The sequence below is a fragment of the Boleophthalmus pectinirostris genome, unplaced genomic scaffold, assembly GCF_026225935.1.
Source record: "Boleophthalmus pectinirostris isolate CB_2022bp ecotype Guang Dong unplaced genomic scaffold, ASM2622593v1 HiC_scaffold_9, whole genome shotgun sequence".
In the NCBI taxonomy this organism is placed as follows: Eukaryota; Metazoa; Chordata; class Actinopteri; order Gobiiformes; family Gobiidae; genus Boleophthalmus; species Boleophthalmus pectinirostris.
The window spans coordinates 6361897-6375836 of NW_026571541.1; positions in this window are offsets into that span (position 1 = coordinate 6361897).

Genomic DNA, 13940 nt, shown 5'->3' on the forward strand with positions numbered 1-13940 from the left:
GAGAGAAAGAGAGAAGAAAGTGAGATAGAATTAGATAACAAGAGCAAAAAAGATTAAAAAAAAGAGACTGGGGGTGAAACAAAGCGAGAAGGAGAGAGAGAAAGCGTGAGAAAAAGAGAGAACGAGAGCTAGAAAGAGAGAGGGTGCATAGAGAGAAAAAGAGGGAGAGAAAGAAATAGTGAGAGAGAAAGTGAGAGAGATAGATAGATAGATAGATAGATAGATAGATAGATAGACAGATAGATAGATAGATAGATAGATAGATAGACAGATAGATAGAGAATAGTGTAATAGAGAAAAGAAATGTCTTGAATATGTTTAAAAAAATGTATTGGCTCCAAACTGTGTGTAACAACAAATGGTCAGATTGATTGTTACCTGATGCACTAACTATGACTGTGTGTGTTTGTGCGTTGGTTTAGCCCCTGCAGTCACACTGGTGCACAGCAGGATTGTGTGTGTGTGTGTGTGTGTGTGCAGTTAATGACACGTTGCTGAGCGTGAACATGCAGACAGACGAGTGACACAGACTGAACCTTTAACTGTTTTCTGAACTAAACGACAGACACTTTATACTTCCTCATAACTCCTCATGTCTGTTGTCATGTCATGTTTAAGGACACGACACGTTTACATGGTTTTCTGATTATGACGGGGTTTGACGGAGAGAAAGACATGTGGACAATGTTTATCACACTTTTAACGAAGAGACAGTTTGAGGAAAAGAGAGAGGAGAAAAGTAAAAAATATATATACAGAGATACAAAAAAATACAGAATACTAATCAACACTATATCAAGAGAGAAAGAGAAAGTGAGGGAGATAAATAGAAAGAGAAAAGGAGACAGAAAGAGAGAAAGACAGAACAAGAGAGACGGTGAAAGTGAAAAAGAGAGAGTGGAAGTTATTAAAAGAGAGACACACAGAGAGACAAAGAGAAAGACAGAAACAGAGAGTGAAAAAGATCAGACAGAAAGAGAGAGATAGAGTGAAAGTGGAGAGAGAGACAGAGAGAAAGAGAGAGCGCCAGTAAGAGAAAGAGAGAGAGAGACAGAGAGAAAGAGAGAGCGCCAGTAAGAGAAAGAGTGACAGAAAGAGAGCGAGTGAGTGAAAGTGAAAGAGAGAGTGAAAGAAAGAGATAGAGCCACAGAAAGAGAGATAAAAAGAGAGAGTGAAAGAAAGAGATAGAGCCACAGAAAGAGAGATAAAAAGAGAGAGTGACAGAAAGAGAAAGACTGACAAAAATAGAGACAGAAATAGAGAGACAAAAAGAGAGAGACAGAAAGAGAGAGACAAAAAGAGAGAAAGAGAGACAGAAAGAGAGAGAGACAGAAAGACAGAGGGAAAGAGAGAGACAAAAAGACAAAGAAAGCGCCAGAAAGACAGAGAGAGAGCGACAGAAAGAGAGAGCGTGACAGAAAGAGAGAAAGAGCGATAGAAAGAGAGTGAGCAACAGAAAGAGACAGAACACAGACAGAACACTGATAATTCCATAAAAAATACAGTTTACACAGACATGTTTCTGTTTGTTTAAATGATCATTTAACAAAATAAAGGTGTTGTCATTTATTTCCATTAGTCTTGTACAATCTCATCTGTTGTGTCATTGAGACATGTCTTGGCTCTTGTTAACATCATGGTTGCTTGGTAACAGTTAAATAATTACCTCTACATGTGTCAGATCTGCTGTCTGTGTCCAACTACAAGAACCAGGAAGTCAAATGACACACTCATTTGTAGAAAATGTTTGTACATAAAATCTTCAATAAGCTACAATTATGTTAACTATGTTTTAGTGAAATGAATAGTCTGATCTTTTACATGCACCTTAACTCTTCAGTAATTTAAATTTAACTTATCTTTTCATCTTTTTATGCATATTTAGGCTTTAGAGTTCTTCTCTCAAACTGACAACACTCTCTTCCACCTTGTGATGTCATGTGGTAATACATGGGCTCCACTGTGTTTTTAAACTCCATGCACCTTCACTAGAATTATTTGGATAATTTCAGCCCTGGAATTGTTCATCTCTACTGAACTAAAGGTAAAAAAGGAGCTGTTAACTTGAAAACTACCACTACGTGACATCACAAGGTGGAACAGAGCATTTTGAGCTTTGTAGATGTAGACAGACTAATAATGCAGGACTACTCTGATGAGGTAACACTATAATTTATCTTTAAACCAAATCTTCAGATTTAATCCCAACAGGAATGCTGCAACTTTGGATGACACAACTTTTCATTATTTTGCTCACTGATGAATGCTCCAGAACAACAAATTCCATTTTCAATTTCAAAGGGATTTTGTAATACATCACTCCAAATGTATATCAGAGCAAAGGTCAGATGAGACAGTTCTACAGTCTTAAACCATAGGCCTACAAAAATCCTTTATAACAGGGGTGTCAAACTCATTTTGGTCCGGGGGCCATATCCAGCCTACTTTGATCCCAAAGGGGCCGGATCAGAAAACTCATGGCATATAAACCCCAAAAATAGCAATAAGTTCAAATATTTGTGCAGAGAAACGCAAATCTATTACAGAAATCTTTTTTAATTGATTAACTCTTTCTTTTACAAAATATTATAATATTATGAACAACCTGAAACTTTAAGAAAAATGCAGTTTCAACACAATGTTTTAACATGAACTTGTATGCAAATAGGAATAAGTCAGTTTTTCTTGGAAAATCCTGCACTGGGCTCCACTTTTCTCATTTTTGACATTTTGTTGATGAGGGTGTCACAGTCAACAGTCAAAATGATCGTCCTTTAAGAGAGTTTGGACAGAGACAAGTCTTCATTTGTGCTGCTCTGGTGGGAGGGGCCACGTACAGAGGCACTGGAGACGCTGCTATGCTCAGCACCGCAGAAAATTACCAATATTTTAATAGAAAATATAATTTTAATATTTTAGTAAAAATCAGCTAAGGGCCAGATTAAAGGTGGGGTGGAGGGCTGTATGTTTGGCACCCCTGCTTTATAGCTTAGTAGATGGGTGTAAAAGGGTGCTCCACAAACCCTCTGCAGTGACTCTACTCTGAGCCTATGTCAAAAATGCATTTAATAATGTATTAAAGATAGGGATGTAACAATAACTGAAATATCATGATATCGTATTGTCAAAGTTCTCACAATAATATCGTGGACCGTCACAATATATCAAATTACAAGTCTCTTTGCTTAAATGAAGAGTTATGGTGCAGCAATAGCTAAAAAAAAAAAAAGGACAGAGGGAACTACATAGACCATGATCCTTTGCTCCATTTCAGTACAGACTAAAAGAAGAAATAACTGTTCTTTGGACTTTTAAGTCTTAGTTCTTTGGGTTAAGTTTGTCAAAGCATTTTAAGAGGAAAAAGTAGCATATTCACAGTTATCCCCCACAAAATATTGCAATAAATATCGTACCTTGAGGTTCATACTTTGACAATATTGTATCGTGAGACTTGAATATCATTACACTCCTAATTAAAGATTCAATTTATTGTCTTTTTTATGCACATTTAAAGGTCCTATATTATCGTATTTTTTGGACTATAAGGTCCACTCCAAATCCTTCGACAATCAACAGTGCGCCTTATAATCTGGTGTGCCTTATGTATTCATTCTGGTTGTGTTTACTGACCTCGAACTGATTTTATGTGGTACACAGCTCTCAAAAATCTGTCAATATGTTTTAGTACGACTTTAAATTATGAAGCCACACCACTTGATTGACTGTGGGAGTCAGGAACCTCACAGAGTAAATTTAAACAGTTAAACATGTGTGAATGAAACAAAACACAACTCCAGGTCTGTTTAAGTCAACTACGTCAATGTAAGCTAATTCATGTTGTTAATTTTTTTTCTTTAATCAAAGCTATCTGAGAAAACCATTACAGCAGAAAAGTGAAATGAGCATGTTTTGGTGAATCTGATCTGAACTCGGGCCAAGCCTGGAGGGGCCACAACACCACGGTCTCCACGGCAACCACAGAGCTCGGAGCAAAAGACAAACTCATTCATTCATGACTCCAGTGGTTATTTATGAACAAGGGCCAAGGCGGTGCAGACTATGGACACGAGTAAGGAAGATGTTAACATGTCTAATTAAATATACTGAATTATATCTTCTTACACTGTACTGGACACACATGCAGGTGGATTCAGAAATCACCATAAAAAAACAATTCATTTCAAATTCAAAAAGTGATGTGAGTTTGGAGGCAGTACAAAAAAATTTATGTAAACCTTGTAGAAGATCAACTTTCATAAATGTATCATAATTGGTGTTAAAACTACTATCGAAACTAGATCCTCATTTGAGCCGGTATCGATACTAAAAAAGTCACATTTACAGGATAGAAATGAATCTTTTCTGAAGACAGATCTGGAGCTGTATCAGAACATCGGAATATACAAAAAAGTACTATGATTTATTGTTGAAAATGACACAATGTTATTGAAAAATCATAAATAAAGTGTGTTTTTAATTATCAGTGTCTTATCGGAATTGGTATTCAGTAGAGTATCAAGTCTGTTCCTTTATTTATTTATTTATTTATTTGGTTTATTTAGCAGGGACAGTGTACATTTCAACATTTCTATAAATGCACCAGAATTAGCCAGAGAGGTGATTTTTTCATCTGTAGTCCCGACATGGTCACCCTAAAAGCACAACACAACAAGAAGAATTATACAAAAAAGTGCAATTGTACATAACAGTTCAGTTAAAAGGCAGTGAGAATACAAACAGACACAAACATAACCACAGTGTACACAATGAGAAATAACACACACACTAGAGCAGTGTTTCCAAAACTTTATTTTAAAATTTACAAACCTTCACAACCTAAGTCAATAGACATTATTCCTAAATCACAAAATAAAGGTGGATGTGACCATTTCTGAACATTAATGAGGATATTTTGTTGTTGTTAACTGAGTGATCATGTCTCTGTGAACAATTAGTATTATTCATCCATCCCAATCCCAGGCCAGCCGAGAGACATAGTCCCTCCAGCATGTCCTGGGTCTTCCTCAGGGGTCCTCCTCCCGGTGGGACATGCCCGGAACACCTCCCTAGGGAGATGCCCAGGAGGCATCCGGAACAGTTGCCTGAGCCACCTCAACTGGCTCCTCTCAACGTGGAGGAGCAGCGGCTCTACTCCGAGCTCCTCCTGTGTGACTGAGCTCCTCACCCTATCTCTAAGGGAGCACCTAGCCACCCTGCGGAGGAAACTCATTTCAACCGTGATCTCGTCCTTTCGGTCATTACCCAGAGCTCATGACCATAGGTGAGGATTTTAAACAGTGAAATAACAGATATAACAGATATTGAATCAGTAATAAAGGATCCATAAGTCGCCTATTTGGACATTAAAGGTAGCCCTGTATATTACAGACCTACATGCAGATCATGCCAAGGCGACCCCAACAAAATCTCTCGTGACCTACCCGAGGGTCGGGACCCAGTCTTTGGGAAACACTGCAATGTCTGTGTGCTCTGGCACAGATAGGAGACATAGACTTAGGCAGGGAGGGTGGCACATTAATGATTGCATGTTTGATGTGATATCGCTAATGTTTCCAGGGACTGAGCTCCACGGCTGAGGGCACTTTTCCTCAGGGGAACGATGAGTCTCCACGAGCTGCCCTTCAAGTGAGTCACCCTGTGGTGGTTCTAATCTTGATGAACTGACTCAGTGGAGGAGATGACTGGCCATGGATGATTTTGTAAATGAGAGAGTTTTGTATACTTGATGAGGTTTTCCCAGCTTAACAAGTTGTGCTTTTGTAAAATATTGCAATGGTGATATTTCTCTTAGTATCGAAACTGACTTTTAGAATCATGACAACACTACAATCCATTATTAAAAAAAGAAAAAAAAAAACAGAGCCGCTCTCTGATCAAAGTATTGCTCTGTCTCTTATAAATACAAGTTCTATCTGTGGTGTCCTGGTTTGTGCTTTGGTGTGACAAGAGCACGGCGTCTCTGATGGCTTCTAATCCCGTCTTTTTGACAGTGATGGGAGGAGATCGTTGGGTTGTCCTCAGATCACACCCACGTGAGTTAAATGTTTTTGGCACGAGATGAAACAAACAGAGGCTTCAAGGATTTTATCTCTATTTACAAAGGTTTGAACAGAATAGTGGAGCTCAACAGTGACCGCCTACTCCAGTTCCTGAAGTACATTTCCATTCATTTTGTATTAAACCTTTCTATCCTCAAACCAGACCAAGTAACGGGTCAGATCTGTGGAGAGGCAACCCCGCTCACAGTCAAAATGCAAGTTTTTCTAGTTATTTTTTTTATTTTATTTTTTATTTTTTGAGCTATAAAACCACTTGTGATTAAATAAATGTAAAGTAGAGCTGTTTAATGTTATACTCTGGAACATTTCAATCAAAGGAATGACATATCCATAGAAACAAGCAGGTGATGGACCCCCAGCCAGAAAGCTCCACAGTGCAACTTTAAGTCCAAAAAGCACATTTAAAAGATTAAAAGATTTGGCGATAAGTTTTCAAAAACTAAAGATCTTGTGGTCCATGGTTAAAATTCATCTGATTAATTCCGAGCAAGATTTCAGATTTAATTTTTTATTTTTATTTTTTTTTCAGAAAGTCTATGGGAAAATTAAATGAAATTTCATTCTAGAAGCAGGGGTTGGAGGTCACTGTGGATCTCCAGAGTTCTAAACCTATTGTTACGACCCCAGGCCTTAGATTGTCATTTGTTCTGTGTGTTCTAAATTATTCTGCTGATACATCTGGATTCCTGCTGTGGGAGCCCTCGTTTGTGATTGGTGGGGCAAGTCTACGCCCACCTCACCTGCAGCCCCCACCCTCTATTTAAGGAGATTGCCTGCACCTGTTCGGGGCTGCTGGACTTGTTGGTCAGTCTGCCATTTTGCGTTTGTGTGTAGTTTAGTTTAGTTCTGTTTTGTGCCTTTTTTGCTTTGGTCACTCGATTCTGTTTGTGGGTTTATGTGGTTTAATTTGGGGAACTTGTGTTTTGGTTTAGTGTGTGTCCCTTAATTTTACCACTTGTTTTTTTTGTAAGCCTGCGTGACCCCTTTTGTGGCACAAAACACTGTTTATTCTGATGTTCTGTTTCTTAGGTTAGGTTGTTTTCTGTATATTTTTAGTCTTCTGTTAATTTACCTTTTAACTTCCTTCCCTTAATTTATTCCATTTCACATCTTGGCTTTATTTTTGTTACTTCCCTCACCCCAACGAGCTGGGTCGTAACACCTATAATAATAAGATTTAGCGTCAGTACAAGTTCATATGTGGTGTAGGAATTTGATAAGAACTGTGCATACTAAAGAACAACAAGTAAGTAATTGGGTGGGGAACTATGCAGTTTCACGCTCTAAACCTAATCTGACAATGAGTGTGTTTCCATGCACACCAGTGTCCCGGTTATGAGCCTCATTCTGGTTATGACAGTATTCTGGATCAGGTGTTTACATGTCCTCATAGAAACCAGGAGATTCATATTCCTGTGTACATCCACAGTCAGAGGATACCAGATATTTAGACTGGTTCCTATGGTAATTATGGCACAGATATTTCAAGGACATGTAGAAACTTTGATCACTTAAGGCTTTTTAACAGGTTTATAACAACAAAAAACACACAGCTACTGGGAATGTGCAAAAATATCGAAATATTGCTATATTGCATCTTTTAATGTGATGATAGAGCATTGATATCATGAGCTGCTGTATCGATATATCGCCAAGAGTATTTTTTGGTTTATCTTACCAAATTATTTTCTTACAGTGCTAGTTTTGTTGCTTGTTTAGTGGAAGGAAACTTGCTTATGCGACACATTTGACATTTTCACTGCTTTGAGGATTAAAATGTTTGTGTTTCATATAAACTTTGCACAAGAAGTGGTTTAACAAAGACTTTTAATGTCACACACATGATTTAGCCTTTGTTTTTTTACTGAACCATACTGAATCCATTTGAAATATGTTTTATCGACAAAAAGCTCACTGTATTGAGATATGTGTCGTATCATGGCCTACTGTATGTATGAAGGTATGTATTGTAGCAGCAACTTCTTAATGATACCCAGCCCTAGTAGTTACTTCCATTCAAGTAAGAACATAAGACTGTGGAGCTCTGTCACAGCTTAAAGGTCAGTTTAGTTTAACAGCAGCACAAACAGACACAGAAGTGAGCCTAGTGTTAAAGGATAGTTGTATTAAACAGGGATGTAATGATATCCAAATCTCACAGTACGATATTGTCACCATATATGCATCTCACGGTACGATATTTATTGCAATATTTTAAAGAGGCTGATATAATTGTAGATAGGACATTTTTTTGCTTTTAAAATATGTTGACAAGATTTTGGTGTGAATTATTTCTGTCATAATCCCAAGAATTCAAATAAAAAATATATCTCTTCATGTTGTCTGCAGTGAAATGAATCATGGGATATGTAGTTCCCAAATTATATAAGTTGTTGCTATTATAAAAGTCTGCATTTAAGCATTTAAGGAACTTGTGATTTGATATATATTGTGACAGCCCATGGTATTATTGTGAGACTTTTGATAATACAATATCACAATATTTCGGTTATTGTTACATCCCTAGTATTAAATAGTAAACTATTTTGTTTATAGGCATAAGATATTATTACTTAAAAGTCCAGGTAGAATTGTGGGTCATTTTGGGAAAGCTGACACTCCTACCATATCTGTTACTTAAGTTCGCACATGCTCAGTAAGCCCCAGGGTGAAAAATCAGGATATTGCGTCTACATGCCACAGTATTCTGGATACTATCAGAAAACCCCAGTGAGAGTCTCCCGGTTCTCTCATAATCGGAATACTGGCATATGCAGGATACTAAATTCAGGATACTGCGTTTACATGGACACACACTTAACCAGGATACTCAAAAAACCTGATCCTGAACCGGGATACTCAAACACATGGAAACGCACTCAATGAAAATGAAAACCCTTGATTGTGTGTTTACAGGGCAGATATTCCATCAAAGGTACTAACTGTCCCTATAACACAGAAGACAAATACAAAACAACAATACAAAAAGACAGGAGAAGAAAAACATTTTACCTAATTTTGTATTCAGCCAACTGCAGCCACATATCACCTTTGTTTTTGTTTTTTTCCCCGCTCCAAATGGCTTTCAGTTCAAATTAATAACAAACTTTGACAAATGACAGTTGGAAGCTGAAAACAAAAGTCAATGCTATAACTTACTGTGACAGATGTGAAGGTAAAATTCAACTAAAAGCTTTATAATTAATCCAGTTTACTAAAGAAAGAAGAAAGTGAAATGACTATAAAATGTGATAAAGCAAAGGGTGGCTACTTTGAGGATTTGAATTTGACATTTTTTTGCCACATTACTTCATATATTTGATATCATGTGCATATAAAGTATTCAAAGTAGATAAATGAGAGGGTGTGTCTAAACTTTTGACTGGTAGCGTAATTTTGGGAAAGACTGGTTTGTGGGCTTTTAGAGAACGGAGATTGACACAAGAAAACAAACAAAAGTATTTATATTTTTTTATTTCTCAATCACAAAAAGTAACGATCAGTGTTGACTTTGCCTAATTTAAACTGTCTGTCCATGGCCCTGATTATGGGCCCCCTTTGTCACGCAGACTGTTGGTGAGTTAGTTTTACAGCGGGAAGAGCATAAACCCACTGAACATGTTACTGTCAAATGTAGAGCAGATCTTGCGTCCCGACACGAGGCGGAGGTAGACCTGGTTCCCTTTCTCCAGCAGCAGGATCACATACTGAAAACACAAAACAACATGACTTTATTGTGACTTTAATGTTCCTGTATTACATAAAATTGACTCTTGTGAGTGTTAAGACATGTTATAATGTTGTTACGCTGTCAAAAACATCCCTTGAGTTGTGTTTTGTTTCATTCACACATGATTTAGTAACTCTGTTATTAGTCTACATCTCCAAAGCTCAAATGCTCTGTTCCACCTTGTGATGTCCACCATGTAGTGTTAGTTTTCAAGTTAACAACTATATTTTTTACCTTTTGTTCAGTAGAGTTTGGCAATTCCCAGGCTCAAATCATTCAAATGATTCTAGTGAAGTGTATGGAGTTTAAAAACACAGTGGAGTTTGTGTGTTAAACATGCGTGAATGAAACAAAACACAATGACAGGTCTGTTTGCGATGAGGGAACAACATGATAACTAGAGATGTGCAAAAATATCAAAATATCAAAATATATATATATGGTGGAGGATTTTTTGGTTCTTTTAATTCTTTATCTCTTTAGGACACTACAGTTTTGCCACTTATTTTGTGGAAGGAACCATGTTTGTGCAATAAATTTGACATATTTATGGTTTAGCTTTTCTTATTAACTTATTGTGATTAGATTTTGGTTTAACAAAGAAATATTGCCTCTAAAATGCATCTGATTCTTAAAAAGTAGCACCACATCAATCTCAATATATCGACTGCTGCATGTATCGCCATATAATATCGTATCGTGAGCCATGTATCGTGTAGTATGGTATCGAATCGCGAGGGATCCCGTGTTTCCCAGCCCAAATTCTAACATATATCAGCATAAAAAACAGTATAATTTGGCCCTTTAATGGTTTGATGTCAGACCTGAGTGGCACTGTCCATGGAGTCTTCTCTGTTGTTCTCCCAAACAGTGACCACTGGTCCTCCCTCTGCCACCAGGTCCACCTGAAGAAGCAAAAAGTAGTTTTGTTTTACATATATATATTTACACATACAATACTACAGCATCTCCAAGACCAGTTACTTAAAATATATTCAAAAGCTTATTACCCTTGTGCTACATTGTAATGTAAAGTGTTTATGTTATTCTATTCAAGGTGCATTGTGTAATTTGTCTGGTACAGGGTCCGTCCAATGCTTTTCTCCAAGACACTATTGCTTTGTCTGGAATGTTTCACAGTATGATAATAACCTTTCTATCTTCACGGAGACCAAACCAGATCAAGTTACAGGTCAGATCTGTGGAGAGCGACCCCGCTCACAGTCACAATGCTTGTTTTTCTAAGTATTTTTGAGCTATAAAACCATCTGTAATTGAATAAATATAAAGTAGACCTGTTTAATGTCATACTATGGAACATTCCAGGCAGAGCAGTGACAACAAACAGGTGAAGGACCCCCAGCCAAAAAGTTACACAGTGCACATTTAATTGTGGTATGTAAAAAATATATATTATTATTATTATATCTTGGGTTTCTGAAATGGGTTGTTCCACAGCTGATGCATCTTTATGGACATTTTGTTTACCACACTGCAGAAAGCAATATGTAGGTAAATGACTTAAATTAAGAACATTTGACTTGATTTGAGAAGATTCAACTTGATGAGTAAAATGACGAGCTCTTACCTTAAGTGTAGCAAGATCTATTTTCATATTTTAAGAACAAAAAGTTGTTCCATTGATCCGATCATTTTACTTGTTCAGTGAAATTGACTCACATCATGATCAAACTTTCTTAATTCAGAGAAAGTTTGATCATGATGTGAGATTTTATTCAATGTTTTTATCTATTAGATGTAACTCTGATGAGATGAGTCTGATTTGGTCTCCATGAAGATAGAAAAGTTTAATACCATACTGTGAAACATTCCAGATAAAGCAAAAACATCTCCATGGAGAAAAGCATATTACAGACACTCCACTAGAAAAGTTACACAATGCACCTTTAACTTGGTTTCACTCTGTTTTTTTCCTCCAGATGAAATCCTTGTTATATTAGTCAGTTGTTACCTTGTGATACATGAGCTCATTCTCTTCTACCATAGAAGTGATGGTGAATGAAAACATATAGGCTCCAGTTCTTGGTGCGGTAAATGTCCCTGAAAGAATAAGAAACAACAATAGAATCCTTGGTTATTCATTTGCAGAGGTGGAACATAACAAATAAAAGTAGTAAAGTATCTGTACTTTACTTAAATTGATATTTTATACTTTACTTTGCCTACATTTGTATCTGTACTTTTTATTCCACTATATTATTTTGGGGTCTGTCTTGTGTAAAACAGTTCATGTTTGAGTTGTATGGAAACTTTGCAGCTGATGGCACTGATCATTCCCTGGAGGTCTGATGCTAACTGAAAGCACTACTCTGTTAGAAGCTCTGTGACTCAAAAGTGTTGCTTAAATTCATTTTTGTACTATTTCTTGAGTTTTCAGACTTCTTAAAACTTTTTTGGGTGTGTTTGCTTGTGTGTATTGTGTCACCATGGCAAATTCATGCAGAACAGTCTCAATAGAGTCTTACCCAGAAACTTGTTGTATCCATTGTTGTCATTGAGCAGGACATCTCCGAAGGGGATGGGAACATCAATGTTGAAGGGTCCAAAACAGGCCACACGTCCAGCAGGGGGAGCTGTGACAATGTTGTTCTCCATACGGGCCTGGAATGCCACTTTCCTCACAGCTAAAGATAGAAAATACAGACTTATTCAGATTCAGATTCAATATGAAAAAATATATAGCAAGTTGAGGGAAAATCTTCAAAAATGTCAATATGATTCTTTATTTGTTGATGCAGCGTCAGTATAGCTGAGGGCAGAATTGGTAAACTAGAGTTTGAGTGCCCAAATGATCCTGGGAGCTATGTTGTCAGGGACTTCATGCCCCTGGTAGGGTCTCCCAAGGCAAATATGTCCTGGGGACGGGTCAAAGTGGTTCAGAAGCCCTTATGATGAGTAATTGAGCAAGGCCAGGTACGTCGCCCAGATTGATGTTACCAGGGCCCCACCCTGGAGCCAGGCCTGGGGTGGGTGCTGAACATTGAGTGTTGGCCCATGGGACTCCTGAGGCAGATGACAGGTACCATCAGGCCAAGCACACTGCAGCCCGTGCAGTCGCAGAGGCAAAAACTCTGGGTTGGGAGGAGTTCAAAGAGACCATGAGGAGGACTATCAAACGGCCTTAAACAAATTCTGGCAAACCGTCCAGTGGTTCAGGAGGGAGAATCAGTGCTTCACCAACACTGTTTTCTCACACAGAATAGGTGACTTACCCTCTCCAGGTGGGTGGAGAGTCCCTGCCAGTGGAGGAGTTTAAGTATCTCAAGGTGAGATTGACAGGTGGATCGGTGCAGGTGGGCAGTGATTTGGTTGCTGTATTGGACCATTGTGGTGAAGAAGCACTTGAGCCGAAGGGCAAAGCTCTTGATTTACTGTTCAGTTTACCCTGCCCTCACCTATGAGGTTTGGGTAATGACCAAAAAAACAAGATCGTGGGTATAAGCAGTCGAAATGAGTTTCCTCCACAGAGTAGCTGGGCACTCCCTTGGAGATAGGGTGAGGAGCTCAGTCACACAGGAGGAGCGTGGAGTAATGATGCTGCTCCTCCATGTTGAGCACCGGGCATCTGTTCCAAATGCCTCCTGGACTCCTCCCTGGGGAGGTGTTTCGAGCATGTCTCTCAGCTGGCCTGGGAATGCCTCAGGGTCCCCCTGGAGAAGCTAGAGGAAGTGTCTGGAGTGGAGGAAGTCTCGGGGTCCCTGATTAGACTGCTGCCCTCACGATCCAGCCCGGATAAGAGGAAGAAAATGGATGGATCCTCCATGTTATAATGTTGTTTCCTCTTCACAGTCATACCTGGAGTTGTGTTTTGTTTCATTCACATCTGCATCTCTTTTCTTTCATTCATAGTTCTTTTCTCAAACAGAAAATACTTAAAATAACACTAAAAACTCCACACACCTTCACTAGAATCATTTGGATAATTTCAGCTTTAGAATTGGCTATCTCTACTAAACAAAAGGTAAAAAGTAGCTGTTAACTTGATAACTACCTCTTCATGACATCACAAGTTGGAACAGAGCAACATGTGTGAATGAAACAAAACACAACTCCACGTATGTTTTTGATGACGTAACATTATAACATGACTTCAAGAGTTAACCTTGTGT